Here is a 22,017-nt window from a genome sequence, read left to right on the forward strand (position 1 = left end):
ATGAAATGCCTGATAATCTTTTGGAAGAAACTGGTCACATCAAACTTTACAGAATATTGTCTAAATATGCAACATCAATACTGGGCTGTTTTGACGTGTGTTGCACACATCTGGAAAAGTTTGTGGACTAAAGTTTTCTGTAGCTGAACTTGTAATATTGGTTGAAAAGAAAACATTTTTGTAAATGCAAGCATGTATTCATCCCCAAGAAGAAGGCTCGATGTGAGAGAATAGTTAAATATCCAGATGTTGTCAGCTCAACAGATCAGTGATTGAATGATTTATAAAAATTAATGTGGGAGATTTATGGTAAAACTTTTAAATTTTTAAAAACAATTTTAAAAACAAGAGAATGGCCTATTCAATAAGTAGATTTTACAGGCTGCTTCATTCCTATCACACTGGACTGGAGCTGCTGAGGACCAGTACAAGTCAGGAAAAATATACATTCAAGAAGGAGAACACTGCAGGAAAAAGCAAGGTAAACGTTCTGAAATGTAAGAGGCTGTTCCATCACTGCAGCACTTTTGTCTTGTGTTGTGTTGCTGAGTGGTGAGCTCCAGTAAAGTTTTATAATACATCTTTTGCTTTGCATTCCTCTATCAGCTGATGCGGATGTAGCATGCAACACCATTCACTCCACTATTGCAAGCCTTCAAACTCAGCATCCTAATGCTTTTGTAGCCATTACTGGGGAATTCAATCATATCACACTGGACAAAACATGACCAACATTTGCTGCAGAATGTTAACTGCCTCACTAGAGACAATAAAACACAGTACCTCCTATATGCAAATGTTAAGGATACACTCAGTGCCACCGCCCTGCCCCACCTTAGCAGAACTGATCGCAACCTGGTCCTGTTGCCACAAAAGTATAGCCACATTTTGACAGCAGAAATTGTACAAGGTACTAAGAACCTTTTAGGAACTCAGTTCCTCTACCTGCGTTTCCACTGGAGAGAACAGGGTCTAAATGAAGTTCCATGGAGATTGTTTCAACCCCCAAGAAGTCCCTGCTCAGGTAGTACTTTCCAAAAGTACAGGAACTTTGGTGGTGGGGTTTGCAGGGTTGATCATCACATCACATCATTAGTCAAACACACTGCACGGCTGCTTCAATTTATGTGCCGCTTCATTCATAAAACAAGAAAATGCTCTTGTATCAATTTAGGACCAGTTTAGGACAATGGGAGGACATTTCTCTTCATTTGTTCACATTAAAAATAAAGTAAGGCATTGTTGTCAGCTTCCTGAGTCATTTTTAAAAAAGAGTGAGAGAAAAAAAGAGATAGTGCGAGCAAGCTGAAAGAACGAGAGAGAGAGAGAGAGACAGCATGGCGGTGGTTGTGAGTACATGGTCGAGCAAGGAGAGGGAGCGGCAGTAGAGAGAACAAAGCCAGTGAATGAGAGAAATAAAATGTTATTTTATCATAAATAAATAACCATCAAACACTCAACAGATGATTTACTGAGAAGACAGACACTCCTAGTTTCTGTTTCATTTTCCTCCTCTGCATTTCTCCTTTTCAATCATTCATTACATCCAATTCATGCAGCAGTAAATACAAAGAACAGGACAAATCTGTGTTGTTGTTTCCTCATGTGTTAATATTGCATCTCTAAATGCTGCCATCATTTTTAAATTCCTCATGTGTCTAAGTTGTATGATCTACCTGATTCCTCAGATGTGGTGGAAGCACAAACAGGACCGCACTACAGGGACTTTAAAGTATAGTCCCTGAGATTAGTTCCTCTAGGTCCAAAGTATGTGGATCTTTTGGTGGAAATGGGGCTTATGTCCCTCTTGTCCAACAGTAGCCTGTATCCACAAGGACTGTGAGGAGGTGTACTCAGGAGGCTAATGAGGCACTGCAGGACTGCTTTGAGTCTACAGACTGGGATGTGCTTTGTGAGCCACATGGGGAGGACATCAACAGCATGACAGACTGCATCACAGAATACAACAAATTCTGTGAACACACCACCTTGCCAGCCCAGACTGTACACTGCTTCCCTAACAACAAGCCCTGGATCACCAGTGACCTGAAAGTACTTCTTAATAATAAGAAGAAAGCCTTCAGGTCTGGGGACAGGGAAGAACTGAGGAAGCTTGAGGCCAAAATCCAGCAGAACAACATGAGGGATGTGTGGACTGGAATGAAGGTTCAAGGTGAGAGACAGACAACCAGTGGGCAGCCTGGAGAGGGCAAATGAGCTAAACTATTTCTTAAACAGGTTTAGTTCACAGCCCTCAGCTGTTTCCTCCACCACACACCACACCACCTCACACCCAGAGCTCCACACACCCCCACTGTCCACAATGCTTTCATCCTATCCTTCTTAATCCCCCCTGGTGAGCTCCTTGGTCCCAAACCCCCCACCTTTGAAGTGACTTTCCTCCACTGTGACAACGAGCACAGTCCCCCACCTGACATTGACTACTAGCCAGGTAAGGAGACAGCTGGAGAGACTCCACCAAGGCAAGGCTGCAGGCCCTGACAGTATCAGGCCCAGGGTTCTGAGGTCCTGTGCCAGCCAACTATCTGCTATTCTACGACAACTCTTCAACCTAAGCCAGAACCAGGAGAAGATACCGGTGCTGTTGAAGATGCCCTGCCTGGTTCCTGTTCCCAGGGAGATGACTCCATCTGGCCTCAACAACTATCGACCTGTTGCCCTCACATCTCATGTGATAAAGGTGCTGGGGAGGCTGTTCTTGGCCCACCTTAGACCGCGGGCAAAATCATCACTAGACCCTCTGCAGTTTGCCTATCAACCTCATCTGGGTGTGGACGGTGCCATCATCTGCTGCAAGCTCACTCGCATCTGGATGGAACCACTTGGACTGTGAGAATGACATTCTTTGATTTCTCTAGTGCATTCAACACCATCCAGCCACTGCAACTGAGGGAGAAGCTGCAAGAGATGAGGGTAGACATATCCACCATCTCCTGGATTACCGACTACCTGGCAGGCAGACCACCGTTTGTCCGACTGGGCAGTGCTCTGTCTGAAATGATGGAGAGTAGTACAGGAGCTCCACAGGGAACTGTGCTGTCTCTCTTCCTTTTCACTTTGTACACCTAAGACCTCAGTACAACTTCGGGTCATGCCACTTGCAAGTGGCAAGTTCCAATGACTCTGTATTGGTTGGGTATATAAGTGATGGGCAGAAGGAGGAGTACAGAGTACAGTCATCTGCTTCTGAATGTGGCCAAGACCAGGGAGATGGTGATGGACTTCAGAAGAAGAGGACAGCTACACAACTCCTGTGTATTCTGGGAGAGGATGTTGGTGTGGTGCAGGACTACAAGTACCTGGGTGTCCACATCGACAACAGACTTAACTGGAACCAACATTGAGGCTGTATATAAGAAAGGGATGAGCAGACTATATTTCCTGAGGAAGATGAGATCCTTCAACATGTACAGAAAGATGTTGGAAATCTTCCACCAGTCTGTACTTTGCTGTAGTCTGCTGGGGGAGCAGCACTGGAGCCAGCGACATCAACAGACCTAGTAAATGTGTCTTACTTAGTATGAGAAATTTTCTCAAATTTTAGCTTTTTTTCTTACTAAGTATTGGATACTTTGACTTCTTCATACCTGTAAAAACTTGAGACAAGACAACCTGCAAAGAAAAAAAAACACTGCTCAGAGCCTGTACCCAGTAAGTGCACAATGATTGATTTTTATTGGTCACAAGCTAAAAAGGCAACCAGAGACTCAAAATTTGATTTGAAATCTGCTGAATTCTTTTACCTTTGAAACTTCAGAAAACTATCTTTTCTTGTACTTTTTGTACATCTTTCCATGTCACTGTGGTGTCCAGAGAGCAGTGGATGGACTCAACAGTGCGGGCACTTTGACCTAATAGATATGTACGCGTGCGCACACACACACACACACACACACACACACACACACACACACAGTAGTTGCTACTAAAAGTCACTCGCTGGCAGAACGAGACCAGCCAACCAAACCAGCAGAGAGAAGAGGAGGCCTATGATGTGATGGGATTGGCCAGGCCACACAGGGGCAGGGGAGACAGGAGGGGAGGAGAGGAGGTGGGGGGGGTGAGTTGCAGGGAGCGAGGCAGTCACGTGACCGAGTCCAGCAGAGAGTGTTATAATAGGCCCCCTCTCGGAGTAGAGAGGCAGAGGCTGGATGTGAACCAAAATCCCTCTACCACACACAGGCTGGCCATTGTTGGCTATTCACTGGACTCCATCTCGGGGCACTTTATCATTCAATTAGGACAGCTTTCACACCGCACACCACAGAAAAGAGGCCTTCAATCAAACTGAAAACTTCACACTGGCAGGGGACGCAGTAAGGGGACTCGCAGTTTTCACCCCACTTTCATTTTTCCAACTTGTTGTTGTTGTTCACCAAGACTTTGGGAAAGAGAGAGTTTGGGAGAGAGAGAGAATAGATGCAGAGATGTGAGGAAAGAGGAGGGGAGAAAAGGAAGTTCCTCTCAGTACTATTACATGTTTGGTACCACGTGTGTGTTTATGAAGCTGATGGAATGCATTCGAGTGGGTGAGGGGTTAAATTTGCTAAGTGGCTGTGGAGGGGGAGACAGAGAGAGAGAGAAAGAGACAGATAGAGAAAAAGAGAGAGGGGGAGAAAATTCAAAGCTCAGAGAAAAGAATGGCACAGAGGAGTATACTTGAAGGAAATAATGAGAAAGAGAAGTATGCTCGAGAAAAGAAGGGAGACAGGGGAAATGCGCTGTGAGGGGGAGAGGAGAGGGAGCTCAGCAACTGATCAAAACACAGCTTTAAGGGTGAGCCAGGAGGGGAGAGGAGCAAAGAGGAGGAAGCAGGTTGATAAACAAGTTAGTGACAACACAAGAGAAGCTAACAGGTGATATGGATAAATAAAAAGAGCATGGTGCTAATTAGGTTGGATGCCAGAGGTGTGCATACATAGCTTTCCTGAAATCAGGAAACAAAATACAGTTACACTTTATTTTAACTCTCCTATCATTTATAAGTAGTATATAAGCAACTAATAATTGTATATAAATAAACTATTATGTTTGTTGTATTAAGTTTGTACAGTATATAGTAAAAAATGTAGAGTAAACAGCTGTGTCTTAAGATTTCATATTTTGTCCAAGTACTAGTCCAAATACAAAATATATCAAGTACAATTATATAAAACAGAGAAAAGCAGCAAATCCTCACACTGAAAGCTGAAATCAATTCATTTGAGTAATTTTTACTAAAAATACAAACAAAATGCAACTCCATTGGCTGATGAAAGCCAGGAGATGCAGCTGAAAGCTCCAGGGAAAAAAACCTAGTAAGTGGACCAACGATTAGAGCTATGTCATACTATCTTATCACTTATCAAGGGTGATTTTGACTGAAGCATCTATGGCTTCCCTTGTTCAAAGTATGTATAAAGATTTAAACAGTCATTATATTCTGAGATAAAGAACTCAACAACAATGTGGATGATCTTAAAATTATGATGTCCTAGAATATGATGCAAAACTAACATACACATGTGATATCTACAAATGCATTTTATTACTTGTCAGAACGATAACCGAGTGGATCTAAAATACATTAGGACTAGCCAGAATGATAAATGAGAATATATGCCAATCAAAGTCAGTGTGGACTGACAAAAAGTTCCTTTTGGCACATTTATGACTTCTTTTTTTTTTGTAGAGAAACTTCAAAGGATATTTCACTTGTAATGACTCGATTATTGTTATACTATTATTCAATATTCTCTCAATTTACTAACACATGAAATGGCTCACCATGCACATTGTATGTATCAAGATAGCTTTAAGGATGCTCAATGGTTTTGATACGCATGGGAAAGTTGAAATGCAATATGGGTTTAAATTTGTGATGTTAGCTACAGAGAACAACTTAGAATTTGGTAAGACTAACCAAAGCCATCATTGATAGTGATTGTGAATAATGTGATATGTTGTAAGCAGGAATACCTCATATGTAAGGTACAGTCCTTTGTTATACACTCCCCACCTAGTCCAAACATATAACATACAATATATAAAAAAACTTTGCTTTGAAGAACACAATTTCTGATATGGTTTTTCCCATAAAAAGTTCAGTTAACTAGTTAGAAATTCTTAAAATGACATCTGCTCCTTCTACCTCACTGAGAAATCCAGAATACATCAATATGCAAATATTGCTAATTTCAAAAGTTTAACTGCTGGGCACAAGATGTCTCCTATTTCACTGTAAAGTCCATTCTCAGCGTATGTGTACTGGAGGCTTCAAGTTTCCACATCACTCTTGTATAAGTTGCATACTGGACCATGATTGGCTCAAAACTAGTTGTGATGTCACAAATCCTGCTCAAAGGTGCACTCAGATTTAAGGTGAGCACAGAAAAACTTTCCCCCCTCAGCAGATGAATGTGAAAACAAACTCTGCGCATACAGCATTCTGCATAGTTAAGCTCAAACATTCATGTGAACTAACAAGCCAAACACACTTCTGAGTGAAGGGGGAATTTAATAAGGATGAACTAAACCAAAATGTTATGTTGTCACTTTTCAATCCACATAAGACCAAAAAAGTGTTCAGTAGAAAGCAAAATAACCTTGACGAGCCTGTTCTAAGACCATTACACATCCATGGAGGAGAATCGATTGGTATAAACTACACAGTTTCACTGGACTGTAACAAGAAACCAACCATGCATACAGTAATGACAGCATGAATGTTTAACAAGTCCTCTTAGACAGCATCAGTGTGAATATTGCTATTCTCTAAATTTGTAGGTGACTGATAACTTTTTCCACTATTCTCACATTTGGTGTATTTTTTCTAAAAAAAAGAAAAAAGAAAAGAAAATCTCAGGCAGCAGCCATTGAATCAATTCATCAATCAACTAAATCATTTCAAATTCATTCCCATATATTAACCAAGAATAATTTTCACTCCCCATCATTCCGGCTGCATCTCAGTGCACTTCACTCTGCATGAGCTGTGGAGAAATTTCTTTTTCTACGAAGAGAGTTGGAGGTTTTGCTTGGCATTATTTAGTGAGTACAGGATTGTTGAGCAGGGTGGGGTGGCGGACGCGTTATTAAAAATCACTTCAGAGGAAGGAAGAAGGGATGTGTCATCAGACACTGAGGCTACACTCTGCTTTCTCCCGCTTTTTCCCTGCTCCCTTTTTACTCGCCCTCAGTAAGGAGCACCACAGTCATCGACTGTACTTGTGTGTGTGTGCGTGTGTGTGAGTCGCTCTTTCTCTCCACATGGATCAGGTTTCATCCCATTCACTGACTCACAAATCGGCATCTCCGGGTCCATATTCCAGCTATTACTGTACTGGTAAAACACACACACATAGCTCTGTGCTGAGTCACGTGTTAAATCTCAACAACACTTTGACATGCATCGGCCCTTTCTCTTCATATGCATATTAGAATGTCTAGTACCGGTACATTCTACCAGCATAATACCACAACACTTCCACTAATACATTTTTATTTTTCAGATTGGGTCTGGGTTTAGCTCTTTTCCTGCCCAGTTTTTACACACCTCTTCCCTACTTACAAACAAGAAATCATAATATTGCTGCTTAATGGCAAAAAAGATCTCCCTAAAATGAGAATAAATCTGGATACAGTTTTATAGTTACCGGGAGGAAATTTCAACTTTAGAGTACAGAGATTTGGGAATCTCAGTCCTTGTACTTGATCACGACTTTCCAACATTAGAAGAAGAGTTCAAAAGTGTCACCTGCTAAGCTCCAAATGCCAGTAAGATTCATGTATAGTAAAAAAAAAAAAAAACACAGCAAAGGTTATTTACCACCCTGCCAACCCACCTTTTTAAGATGAAAATAATTGAAGCTGCAACTAATAATTATCTTTATTATAGATTCTGAAGATTTTTATTAATTACGAGAGTCTAAAGGCATGTATAAATAGCTTTTTGTCCAGACAAGGGTCAAAACATTTTTTTTTAAAAGTAAATACTAATTATTACGAAGCTAAAACCACACCATTTGGTATTTTGATAATTGAATTAAACAATTAATGGATCATAATTGTCAGCAATTAATTTTATATGGACTGACTAAACAATTAACTGTTTTTCTGTTTCTTTTTTCAGCCCTAACAATTATTTAAAACAATTTTAATATGTCAACTTGGGCTCTGAGAAACATGCGCATATTTTAAAGAAAAAATGATTAATCCATTAATCAAGAAAATTATCAGCAGATTAATCAATAATGAAAATAACCATTAGTTTCAGTCTTAGTCACCTGACCACAAGCCATTTGAATCAGTCAAAGTAAGTCTCTGTATGACGCTTCCTGATTGGCTGTCTGTGAAACTGGCTCTACTGAAAACAGTAGCATCAAAAGATCTGCTCACATGTGTACTAGTTCAATATCACGTATGCTTCAAAATGCTCTCTGAGAATTGGTGTTTTATTTTACTTTATGAATTACTAACGTTTGCATCACATAAGAGGGTGAATACATTTTCAATTCAATTCAATTCAATGCTTTATTTCTTCCTGCGAGGGTGATAATATGCAGCATTTCAATACCCAGATCAACAAATACACACACAATTAACAGAAAATAAGATCAAAAGACTGTTAAACACAAGGCTAAAACAATGAAAACCTATAAGCTTTAAAACAGTGTGTGTAGTTAATATTACACATAATCCATGAGAGTAAGGCCGAACAATTCATGAAAATGTTATCAAAATCGCAATATGGCCTAATGCAATTTTCAAATAGCAGGAGCCACAATATTTGTGTCAAAATACCATTTTAAATGAAATATTGTTGTGCTGCAGAGACGTCCTGGCCTACACATAATATTCTACAGAATTAAGAAAACGTCTTTGTTTGGTCCAGATCCCTGCAAAAATCACACCATAATCATTTTAATATGTTTTTCAATGAAAATGAGAATAATGATGTAAAAATGATCATTCGATCATATCGCAAGTCATATCTCAATTGCAATATCAGTCAACAAAATCACAATTAGATATTTTTTTCAAAATCGTTCAGCCCTACATGAGAACTGAAACAATTAGTTGATTAACTGATTATTCAATCCACAGATAAATCATTTAAGTCATTATGTAAGAACAAATGCCAAATCTTTTTAAGGTTCCAGCTTCTCCAATTTGAGGATTTGCTGCTTTTTAGCATTTTATTTCACTGTAAATTGGATATCTTTGGGTCACTGTGGGCTCCAGGAGCTGTGATGGGTGTTTTCACTATTTTCTAACATTTTATAGATTAAATGATCATTTCAATAAGTGAAAAATCAATAAACAGATTAATCAATAATGAAAACAATCGTAAGTTACAGCCCTAAAAATGCATACAAAGCTAAGAAGCTGTATTAAAGCATAAAGAATGACTTAGAAAGTATCCCGTTCTTTGCACAAAACAGCACTGACAACAGGGACGTGAAGTTATTTTTCAGACCGGTTTAAAATTAAATTCAGCAATAGCTATCTTAGCAGTATTTCATCAAACATCTATCCTGTTAGGGTTAGGGTTAGGGTTAGGGTTATTCTGTAGCAGTAAATCCAATCCTGTCACACAATTGTTAACAAAAACCCTTCAATTCAACAGGCTGCAACATCAATCTCTGCAGTCACTAGGCAAAAAATAGTAATTCCTCAAAAGTGCAATCAGATCCATCATGCAGTGAAAAGAAGACCTGATACACACTTCATCTGTAATAAACCATGAGGATGTCAGTATATAGTTCAAGGTATGTCCTGTCTTTTTTCTCACCATTCAATCCAGCATGGTGACAGGCCAGTGGAGCAGGAGATCATGTTTCATTTGGTGGGTGCACAGATACCTAACCAGTTGGTCTAGTACTGCTCTACTACTTCTTACAAGGCTTAGGAAAAATCAACTGAGCAAACACTGATAAAGAGGCTCTATTTCAAAATGTTTTAATTTTCCCCCTACTTGGACTTGAATGAATTTGAAGGATTTCCATCGTTCAAAATGATTCATGTGAACAGGGGATTTTGTTACTGTCAACATGACAGTAACAAAATTCCAGTGTAGTGAATGACAGCAAGTTTATTGCTACATGAAATTATAAAAGGACTGAATAATAATATTTTGTTTTACTTTAGACTTAATCACATTGAGTGTGGAAAGTCCTCAAATGGTTTCTCCTTTACCTGTCATAGCTATTACTGAGGTAGAGACTGAAAGTCGATTCTTGACCTAAACAGTAATTGATTAAATTGTCTCACCACAAGGTATTATCAGCATTTCTGGAGTTTTCTTTTGTATCACACAATCTTCCTCAGCAGATGATGTTTGCCCAGTTGTTGCTAAACCCCTCCTCAAATTAGTGAATTTTCAATCATAGTTTAGCAACCATAACACTGAACGGGCCTGTAAAGCTTTGGATATCTCCACATGTTGAAGCAGTGTGCATGGAGCTGTATTAAGAGCAATACTCTGTGTATAAAGACTTTGGAGGGTGGTGGGTTTTATTAGCGTTTCCAAAACCAAATATATCTGAGCAGATGCTTGAGGAATACCTTAGACGGTGTTTTTATCTGATCTAATGCCTCAAATATTGGCATATCCAGCTAACTAGCTTACTGCTAAAGCTAACACTTCCAAGGCCAAAGAGCATTTCATATTACATGATTTTGTGGAGTTTACATTACAAAAAAAACTTCACAATAGCACATCCACTATGTAGTATTTCTCCACTGTGTGGAAGCTGGTCCTGGATGCTACTATATCATAAGTTACGATAACATTAGAAGATCTGTCCTGTTTTTTATTGGCTTTGGGGAAGTTTACACGCCAGCAACCACAACCAACGTTACCCGAGATGGCATTTGCCAAACACATTGGTTAGTGCTCAGCCTAAAAGCTTTTTCACTTGTAACATTACAAGTTCAACATACTATTTGAAAACATGAACAATAGCATGAATCAAACCTAAGCATGAAGCTTTAGACTCAGTCTTTTAGCAAAGTGCCATAGCCATCAAGTGCATATTTAAGAGATTTTATAGCATTCCCATTTCTATTGCCACAAATCAGCTCTTTTTTTTTTTTTAAATCAGCTGAAGACGGTGTTGTCAACCAATTCATTGAACTAATGTTAAAGTTTAATTACCTAGCAATAGTTGATAAAACCTGCTAACAACAGTCTTAGATTTCAGCTGGCAAATAAGATGCCTGCTTTTGTCTTACTAAAAGCAACAGTAACTAAAGGGGACAATTATGATTGTTTTGTCAATTTCCAAAGTTTTTCAATCTCAATTTGTAAACCAACATAGTTGAGAAGTCCTTAAAGTGCTCAGAAAAATGGAAATTTGAGCATCTATAATTCCATTAAAACCAGGCAGATCCATCTGCTGATGAAAATCCTGTGATATGATCAAAAGCTCCCAAGCAGCTACTGAGTGTCATGCGGTGAGACTATTTTGTCAATTACTGAGTTATATTACGGAAGAGGTGTACACTGCACATCGTGTATGTAATCAAATCCACCAAATGACCTTTGTGACATGGCATCTCTTCTGCCACCCTGTCTTCTCATGTCACCAGGTTCAACCTGAAAAATCATCAAATTTGCAAACCCTATGGGCTCTTCAAGTCCATCATTTCTGTTTCCTTCTTGTGTTTGTTTCCAGCAGTCCCGCTATGACTTAATCAGCTGTGGATCATCTTTGAAACCAACAGACTTTCCTCTATTCCCAAGTCAGTCAGTGCCTCAGGGTAAGTACAAGTCTATCAGTGTCTGAGAGACGACCCCCTAAACCAACGCTGTGTTTACTGCAGAGAGAGAAAAGCCTATTAATAAATCTGTTGCAGACAGCCTGGCGGAAGTGGCCTGGGGGCTGTAAACTCAGTCTGGGAGAGAAGGATGGATGTAGGGCAAAACAGAGAGGGATGGATGGACTGAGTGTGAGAGAAAAAGGGACGAAGAAAAAGAAGAAAAGTGAAGTCGGAAAGAAATTAGGATACATGGAAATGGAGAAAGGAGAGAGGAGGGGAAGCGAAAAGAGAGAGAGGAAAGAGGGTGGGTGTGTTGTGTGTGTTGTGTGGTGTAAACCATGGGTGCTGGTTGATGGATGGATCTAGGTTCTGAAAAGCCACAGCTGCCCCGCTCTTCCTAGAAAAAGATCCACAAGGAAAAGTGGCAGTATGTGGTTCAAGCATCTAGCATCCTCTTACTATTTCTGACCGGCATACTGCAGGACCCGTCAGAATGTATACTGGTCCAAAAAGCCTTTGCGAGAGTGTGAGTAAATGAGAGCATGTGTGCCTGTATTATAAACTTTGTGCCTATGCATAATAAAAATTAAAATGTGAAGGTTCTTTTTTTACTTTAATTATCCTTGTAAATATCTGTGTGTATGTGAGTGTGCCTATGTATGCTGCACTGCACGTTTGTATGTCTGTTTTCAATCAGTCTATTACACAGTAAAGCATCATTCTTCTCTCTGTCACGGCTGCCAACTAAATGTAGTAAATGTATACAGTGCAGTATTTACTATAAAGAGGTAAAGAGTGATGTTTTATACATGTTTTTGCACCAAGCACACTTCATCCAAAAAAATCCAATTAATTTAATGTGAAAGAGTGACATGAAAATGTAAAAGATAGAAACAAAGAAACTGTGTTGCCTTTAATTTCCCTTATGCCGGATCCTTACAATTTGAGTCATTTAAGCAAGTGGCAATCACATGCTAATGGTTTACTTTAAAATGAATCAGTAGTACAAGTAGAGCTAGAGTTTCTCTTGAGCCTTTTATGCAACTGACAACTTAATATCAATCCAATCTAAACCCATCAAAATCTAACTGTTGTTGAAGACCTTGAGATGTGGTTGAAAAAGCTAGTAATAGACCTTGAGTTGTTGATCAAACTACCATTTCCAAAGTCAAGAATGAACTTTCAAGCTAACAAGTCCTAAAATCAGCAAACTGACTCAGTCAGTTACATGGTTGTGTCTAGATGGTAACCCTAGATTTGCGAAACTATCGCAAGATTTGTAGCTAACTTGCAAAAAGTGGACTTAATGGACTTTGCTACAGGAGACTGCTATTCACTTCCCGCTTCCAACCATGTTTCCAACATGACACTCATTTTTTAAAAACCATAACTGGGATTGTTGTAGTGTTTACTGTTGCCATGACCAAACCATGATCTTTCCCTAACCCAAATTGTTTTTATGCCTAAACCTAACCAGACCTTAACCACAGCGCTGTCGCATCATTTTCCTTGTATGAATACAGATGCACTTCAAACTCGGAATATTTTTGAAGTGGCCCCTAGCATATCTGCCATTGCTAGCGCATACAGAGTCAGGTGTAACTGTGCTGAATCAAGTTACACAAATCTAGGGTTACCATCAAGACACAACCAATTACACAGCAACATCAATCTAAAGTTTGCTAACATTAGCTAACATTAGCCACCGTAAGCTAGTGGTCATACCAAAGCAAGTCAGAAAGTAGCAACAAAATCCCTGTGTATTAAATGAGAAAGGACTTTTTAAATTGGCAATGTTGGGATAATTGTAAATGCTTAAACATACTGTGACAGTAGCACAACTTAAGAAAAGTCATAAAGTCAGCTCACTGATTCAATAAAGTCAGTTACGCAGTAATTTTTCATGCTTGCTAACATTAACCACCATAGCTACCAAGTGAGACTGTAGCAAAAACCCTGGGTGTACAGAACTGAGCAAGGATGTGTGAATTCAATTAATTAATTTGTTAGTGGAAGAACGTGTAATTTCGTCTTTCAAAAGTTACATAGTCTTGCTTTTTTAACAAAGTTTTTAACAACATAGTGTACAAAATACTGTAAACCAGATATAATATATATGAAAACTACTTCAATTACGAATCAACATCCATTCACTTAAGCACCTAAGCTAGATGCAGCCTCACAATTTAATACACCAAGCTTTGAGGGAACTGAGCTGGGTATCAGGGGATTTTTTTTGATATTAAATACCTGAGTTTTGGTACTGACACAATACTTTTTGATACTTGGCTTTGAGTAATATAAAAAAAAATGTCCACAGAACCCCTTTTTTCATTTCACAAAAGAAGCCAAACTCATAAAGGATGAGACTTTTCTCACACTCTTCTTCCATAGCAGACAAACAGTTTATCAAGCATCTAAAGCCAGCCCTCTCTTGGGGCGACCAGAATGACCAACTACTGTGTGAAACCTCACATAATACAAATAAATAAATCTTTGCCTGCGCATCCCATGATGCTGAGCACACATGCATGTAAACACTCCAGTGTGCCTGTGAGTACACAGAAAGTGCAGATACACAAACTGTACTCCTTGCACATGCACACACATATTTGCTGCTTCTGTGATGCCCCGTACTCTGTTCTCGTTCTTAGGCGCTCAGCTCACCTGTTTTTTTTCTCCCGCTGTCTTGAGAAAATAACAAATAGTACAATCTCTTGCATCCCTTCAGCAAAAAACATCCATTCTAGCATGAACCCAGTGTCCCTTGTTCCCTCACCCATCTCCTCTGCAACTCCCCCAACCCATCCCATCCCTGTCTGTAGAAGGTGAAGAAGTACAAAGAAAGGGAACAGAGCTTTTCCGATTCTTCCCTGGTTATTAACTACCATTTGTCCCCTCAGAGGGCTGTCCCTCCCAGTAACCCGACTGATGCTCTTTTCTCATGGAAATCAGCCTGCTGTTGCTGCAGCCGCCACCGTCTCTGCTGCCACTACCACCACTGCTGTTGCCCACAGAGGTGCAAAGAATTGTGGGGGATTTTCAGAGAAGACCTCCCTCCAGCTCAAAAACAGCTCTCTCTCTCTCTTGCACACACATACACAATTTCACACCAGGCACACACGTGCATGCACACATCTAAAACACACACCCCCAAAACACACACGTATCAGAGCGCACATCTCACAAACAGTCATGTGTGCAAGCTCTCACAGGCAAACACATTCACTCAATCACAAAGGCAAACATGAAATGTGCTGCCTCCAACCACAGGGGCATGGAAGTAATGTAAGGCAATGCAAGGAAGTTAATGAGAAGAAGCTGATTCAGTGGAGCTGGAAGAAAATATTTTGGAAAGCAGAACAGCTAGGAATTCTCAGGCACCAAAATAACACAAATCATCAGGAGTTTATGACTGTGAAAAAAAATATTTATGAGTAGGGGGGCACACTGTAATTTTAATTCTGTGCATAATCACTAACAGATAAAGGACAAATTATGAAAATCTAAGTTTGCGAGTGATTGCAACTTTTTAAAGAATGGGTTCATTTTTAAAAAAATCATACATATGGTTTAATTTTTTTAAAAGTCACCACTTAGAGCTCACAGTTCATAATTCACCCTTGATCTTTTATAGTTTGACAGGACTATAAATACCAATTACACAAGCTATGTAGGTCTGTCGCTGCATCTAAAAACAGGTGAACCACAATAACAACCTCACTTAATGTTCCAAATGTTTTGAGAAATCTCTGGAGGAAATCAAATCTGTTGAAGCCCGTCGAGTGGACCCATCGCTCACAGTACTGTTATAGTGAGAGAGTATCAACACATCATCAACACATGGGTCTCAACTTGCACAGCAACTGGCAGCAACAAAGGCATTGTCTCGTGACAAACTCACTTCCATTTCCTTATTATGTAGCTGGAGGCCTTGATGGAGCATGCTCGTCTAGTCTGCAGGGTTGAAGTGGAGGGAAAACCCATCTAAACTCACTTCACCTGCAGATTACTCAAGTTTAACGTCAATATTTTTGAGGTAGTGAGGAACTTTAAAGGCTTTAGTAGTATTGTGTTTTGTTAGTGGTGCAGCTATATAACTGCTGCAATGAGGGAATAATTTACCTCATTTTTATTTACCTAATTTATCTCTTAAAATTACTATCTGTGAAATGACAGGTTATGTTAATATTGGACATCATTTCTGTGACAAGAAACCTATCAGGCCAGTGCAGGTGGAGTCTTCCCTGTTAAGCTGTGGAGACCTATGTACATATGTAACTCCTGCACAACCACAGGATGTCCGCTTATAGCTTATAGCTGATGTAATGAAAACATCTAAACATCACAAAGTGCATTCAGAGTGTATGCTCTCTCTTCAACAGGAAAACAAACAACAGTACGTTTGAAATAAATTATACAATATCACTGCAGGAACAATAACACCTCATTATCACAGGAATATTATAGTGAAAGTACACAAACAGCACAATGCAGTGAGCTCATTGTAAACTCATTATTAGTCCCTGTTGGAGCAGTATTTTTTTTCAGTTTGCTGTCTTCTGCAGATTGTTAGGTTTAGTAGCTTCAACAATTGTTTTTATCTATTTCCACACTCATGGACTGAATGTCAGGCCCCCCACCCCCATCCCCCCACCCACCCTTTGGTAAGGTTTTGGTTGTTATTTACCCGCTTCCAAGGAAAAGCACACTCTCTCTCTCTCTCTCTCTCTCTCTCTCTCTCTCTCTCTCTCTCTCACACACACACACACACACACACACACACATACACACACGTGCAGGCAAAAGGCAAGAGACACAACACATCCGATCAGCCACAAACATGACATAAACCATGTAGATAACTAATGGAGGAGACGAATATACATATAGTCAGCAGCAAAGGCTTCAAGGTGTTGAGGGACCCATGAATATCAATGACAAAACGTCTCATTTAAATAATGTAACTGTATGATGCACAGCTTCCACATTACAGCAACTACAACTATTACAACTTTTATCAGCGTTTTCTCCTCCCGCAGACTAACACATATCATGGGACGTTTCCTCTATCTCCCTCTCATGCATGCCACACTTGATAAATATTCGGAAATTACTTAAAACTTGCCATATCGCCGAAAACTTGCAAAGAACATCAAACCTCAACAGCGAGGGGCCGCTGGACAAAGTGCACCGTGTTTAACAGCTTCACAGACTCGCATTTGCAACATATTTATCGACCAAAAAGCCTCGAGAGGCAGAGGACGCGGTCGCATAATTAAAAATTAAATACCCAGCTCATTCCACACTGCCACAAAAATACGCAAAATTACGCAAAGTCCGATTGCACGATAGTAACAACACGTTCATAACAATTCAACTGTTGCGCACATCGATGTGTCAGTCAGCAAGAGCTGAGAGTTGATATAAAGTTTCTAAAGCTGTTTAAAAGGCACACATGCACACATCAGGACATGCAGCCACATTATGAGGTCTTACAGAAAAAAACGAGCAGATTACCCACCAAAAAGTTTCCAGCACCGCATTAGTCAATTTCACATGGAGCTCCGGTAACCTTCCATCCCGGACCAGACCAGAAACCCACCGTGGGAGAGCCCACGCCACCGCTCCCCGCTCTTTTCTTTCCTCGATCTGTTGTTTTAATATTTTTCCCGATTTTTTTCAATAATTTTTCTATATTCGGGGCCTGAGAGTGTGTCTGGCTCTCCTCAGGCTGCAGCGGAGTTATGGGGCGGTAAGCATTGTGGGAGTGTGACGTCAGGCCACTTTCACAAACTTTTTTTTTTTCAACCAGGGACAGCTTACTGTTTTTTTCAGCAGCCTGCAACCAGTCCTCCCAGACACAAGCAACTGATTCACTTCATACACCTGCAGTGAAACCCAGATATTCTCTCATTCGGCTTATAAAAAAATATTTAAAAATGATAATAATAAATATTGGCTGTAAAGGAGCTAAGGCTATGACCTATTAACATCTAATACAATATGAAAACATTTCATATTGTTGCCTGCAGCCAAACCTTATCTGAAAATACTAAAATATTGCTAACTACTTTTAATGTATATTGCAGTTATTAAATATGAAATAATTTCAACTCTACAAAAAATCGCGTCACTTCTGTTAATTTAGTATTGGATTATTTTTATTTTTTTGTTTTAATAGGACTTGTACTCTTATCCTTTGCCGTTGAAACAGAACGGAAATTAAAGAAAATGTCAGTCATCACATAATCACATATTAACAACTATGTAAACTATTAATTGTTCTAGTTATAATTATGAGGAGTGTTTAATTTTTAATAGCCTCTAACAGACAACTTTGGCTAAAATTATACAAAAGAAACGTGTCCTCACAACAGGAATCAGTGACTCACCCTAACTTTACAGCCTTTTTAAAAAACGGAAAAGTGTGAGAAAAAGTTTCATATCAACAACATATATCATTTATCACTTACTCACACTCTTACATTAGTTTGGGTTGCGTTGACGTTTTTTCCTGTGCATATAAAAAATACTAAATACTTAAAAATGAAAAAATAAATATAAAATATCAACCCTTAAATCATCAAAAAGTGTCTTAATAACACGATTTAAAACTTTTACTTGAATCATGCATTCGAATTGTTTATTTTTTAATGTCAAAAGAGTAGGATTTGAAGGCCATCGGTAGGAATGTGGATGCTCGCCCCGGGTCCCCACGTGCTAAGGCTGCCGTTGGTGGTGGTGGTCCCGTGTCTCCCACCTTGCGTTTTTTTTTATTATTTTGTTTTGTTTTGTTTTTTGGGGGGGTGGGGGTGGGGGTGGGGGTGGGGTGGGGTGAAAGAATTACTTCCAGGGCACATCAACTCGTTTCCTCATCACCCTAACCCCCCAGCACCTCTTCCCAGCCCCTCCACAAGCTCCAAACAGCCCCACCAAGGCGGCAGGGTGAACGTGTTTGCGTACAGAGAGTGAGTATGGGGGGTGGGGGAGCAAGAGTCTTCAATAATGCTGCCTTCAAGGGCTGCTCGTCATATTTTGTAATTATTGAGTCAAGAACACATGTCTGCGCATTCAAAGGATGCTGGAGTTAACAGTTTGATGAACATAAACAAAAGATATATATTTCTATGTATATTGATATATTGTTCAAATTACTCGAAACATGATATAGGCGTGGCCAGAGTGCCAGGATGATGGGTGTTTTAATTGAATTATCATCTAAACACATTTAAAAAGTAATGATTAAGCTGATGTTTGACCACAACATAAACATTCAGCAGTATATCATACAGAACTCCGGTCATATTCATTAATATTTAGCTTGGTAATCACTCGTTCCCTCATAATTGCGACTTTTCCGACCGAACATGAAAGCATCAAAAGCCTTTTGGCATGTTCAATACTGAGAAGCGGGATAGAGAATACCCGTTGTTCACGGGAAATGCCTCCAAAACCACAGTAGGCTTACCTGTTGCTGCAATGTAGTGGGCATAGTTTGTGGAGATGATAGAGAGACTTTATTTCATAGAAGAGTTGGGTGCGAAAACACACATAAAAGTATGAGAGCAGTCATCATTTGGGAGCTAAAATCTGCAGGTATTATTTTGTTCCTCCAGTGGTCGGACTTTTGATTTTATCTGAGGGGTTATTGTGAAGTCGCAGTCCCGTTTAAATGCAAAATAATTGTGAGAAAAATATGATCCAGAGCAAATTAGGAAACTTTAGTTACTCGAGTGTTAAAGCATTCAAGCTACATGAAATTAGAATTGGTTCATGTTAAAGACTAGGGTGGTGTTTGTGCTTTCGATTGTCTTCGAGCAAACATTTATGTTTGAAAGTAGCCTGAGTGAAAAATAACAATAACTGACGATTGAAAATAGTAAAAATAGAAAATTATGAATGTCCCTGTCCCTAGTTAGATTAATTGTTTGTTTACACATGTTTGTTTGTTTGTTTGTTTGTTTGTTGTTTTAAACTATTAAAAGTGGCTTATTCAACAAAATCAGATTTGTAAAGGCACATTCTTAAGGTTATATATCAAGTCTTAATCATTAAGACAATTGATCAACAGTTTAGAATGAAATATTTAAACTGGGAAAGTGCAGGTTAATGAATAGGCCTAGGTTAAAATGTTAAAATGATATCATGATGCTATTTTTTAAGAAATAAACCATCATTACTCATTCAAGTTAATGCCATCCAAATATGAGACTTTATACACATGAACATACTGTACAACAGGAAGGCTCCTCAAACATTTGATTAAACTGCTGCAATTATTTTATTGCATTTTCAGTCAGAAGTAGGATTAATGTTTGATGCATATATTTACACATTACAAGTTCATTACTGACTAATCCGTAATCTTTTTTAGCCAACAATCTCTGAAAACTACAAATATTAAGGTTATGACATCACAAGCAACAAATTAACAATTTAAACGTTTTTGAATCTTAGAAAACCAAAGAGAAATAATTATTTATCCTGAAATAAATTAAGAAGTTCAGAGAAAGTCAAAAGAAAGAGATGAAGTGCCTGATACACTTTGTTTTGTATCTCATGGGAAATGATCATATGAGAAGAGATAACATCATTAAGTTTTATATCAGCCTATTAATAATAGTAAAAGTATTGAAAAAGCTTCTACTCTTCTCAATCCTGTCAGTTTACTGGAGGTATTGTCTGAGGCCTATATTGCATTATTGCAGTGTCATTGATAGAGTTATACAAATGCCATTAGAGCTGCTAAAATCAGTTGATGATCAATCGACATTCGTCACAACTTTTTTCATAGTCAATTAATTGTTTATAAAAGTAATTATTCAGGCAAAATCCACCAAGTATTGTCTGATTTCAGCTTCTTCAATCAGAGAATTTTCTGTCTTTTTTTTTGTTAATTATAGTAAACTGAAAATCTTTGGGTTTTGGACTGTTGGTTGAACAAAACAAGACATTTAAAGATGTCACCTTACACTGAAAATTGTGATTAACATTTTTCACTATTATCTGATATTTTATAGACTAAGTGTTTAATCGAGTAAAAAACAATCAACAGATGGATATCAGAATGGTTTTAATGCTATGTTAAGTATTTAAAAATTAAGTTTTACTAGGAAATACTCACTCGAGATGGGCTGTAGTTTTGCACATTTTCCCCTGCAACTTTTTATCTGAGGATGCTGTAAAATAAACAGAAACTGGACTAGAATAGATGATAGCGAGACAGAAGGTTGAAGATGGATGAGGTGCAGTGACTTCCCAGCATAAAGAGGGAGACTTCTTTCATTATGCCATTGTTTGTTTATTTGGATTACAGTGTGGTTGGTGCCACCGCAGTCAGGTTGATTACAGTTGTGTGGTGGTCTGTTATTTTGAGCAGTGGAGTGATTTTTAACTATCTTATGAAACGCCACATCATGCCGTGGCACCAAACGCCTAGGAACATGCAGAAACCGCCCTGCAAGCAGAACAGCATGGGTAGCCTCCAAAGCAGCCACTCCCCTGCATGTCTCTGGCTACCACACACCTAATCACTTCTGATTAGATGCACTGTAAGGGTAAAGGAAGCCAGCCTTTCAGAAGTTATGATGACAGGACAGAAGAAAGTGATGGGCTCCCTTAAATAAAGCCTTCATCAGGCATTGAGCAGAAACATGTGTATCTGTTTAGGGCGGTTAACAGTAGTTAGATCTCTGATAGTTCCTCTAGTATCATCCCAATTTACCTTTTTCCTTTAACTATTCACACCTCTTCTTTTAACTCCATCAGCTTCATCATCACACACACTCAAGATTCTACACAAAGGCACACAAGTGCACTCATCAAATTCTGGCAAGCACTCTCCACCCCATCTACACAAACCAAAGAGATCCAAAATCAGCATCAGCGAACACAATGGCAATTAGTAAAAGGGATAATTTGTTGACATCTGGAGTGTATTTCCTTGCCACAAGAACACCCAGCAATTCCTCCTTTCAGGGTGTAGCGTGGTGGGAAATAACTATGTGTGTGTTTTTATGCGTTTTGTTTAAAACAGATGGGCGGTTTACATTAGCAGAGTTGGGTGATAAACAGCTTAGAAAGGACACAAAGAGAGAGACACCGCCATCCCCTCCAGTTGCACAGACACGGCACTGATGCCTGGTGTGGACATATATGATTTTCATATTGGATTTTGTTTGGGCCAGCATTTCTTTAATTATAGCTTTGTAAAAAAGGTTATGTTTTAATGAGCCTGGGTCACAGGGAGAG

The 22,017-nt window shown here is 39.1% G+C and overlaps 1 protein-coding gene across 2 annotated transcripts in view; it reads right to left on the reverse strand.

The window, feature by feature from the left end:
* The window catches only part of plagl2 (pleiomorphic adenoma gene-like 2), a 52,732-nt gene extending 35,219 nt beyond the window's left edge, over nt 1-17,513 (reverse strand). For both annotated transcript variants that reach the window (XM_067591334.1, XM_067591335.1), the window contains exon 1: nt 17,288-17,513. The gene's annotated coding sequence lies outside the window, so the exon portion shown is untranslated. The remainder of the gene's footprint in view (nt 1-17,287) is intronic.
* Between the last annotated feature and the right edge of the window lie 4,504 nt (nt 17,514-22,017).

Source organism: Thunnus thynnus, chromosome 6 (assembly GCF_963924715.1).
Source record: "Thunnus thynnus chromosome 6, fThuThy2.1, whole genome shotgun sequence".
NCBI classification, from domain to species: domain Eukaryota; kingdom Metazoa; phylum Chordata; class Actinopteri; order Scombriformes; family Scombridae; genus Thunnus; species Thunnus thynnus.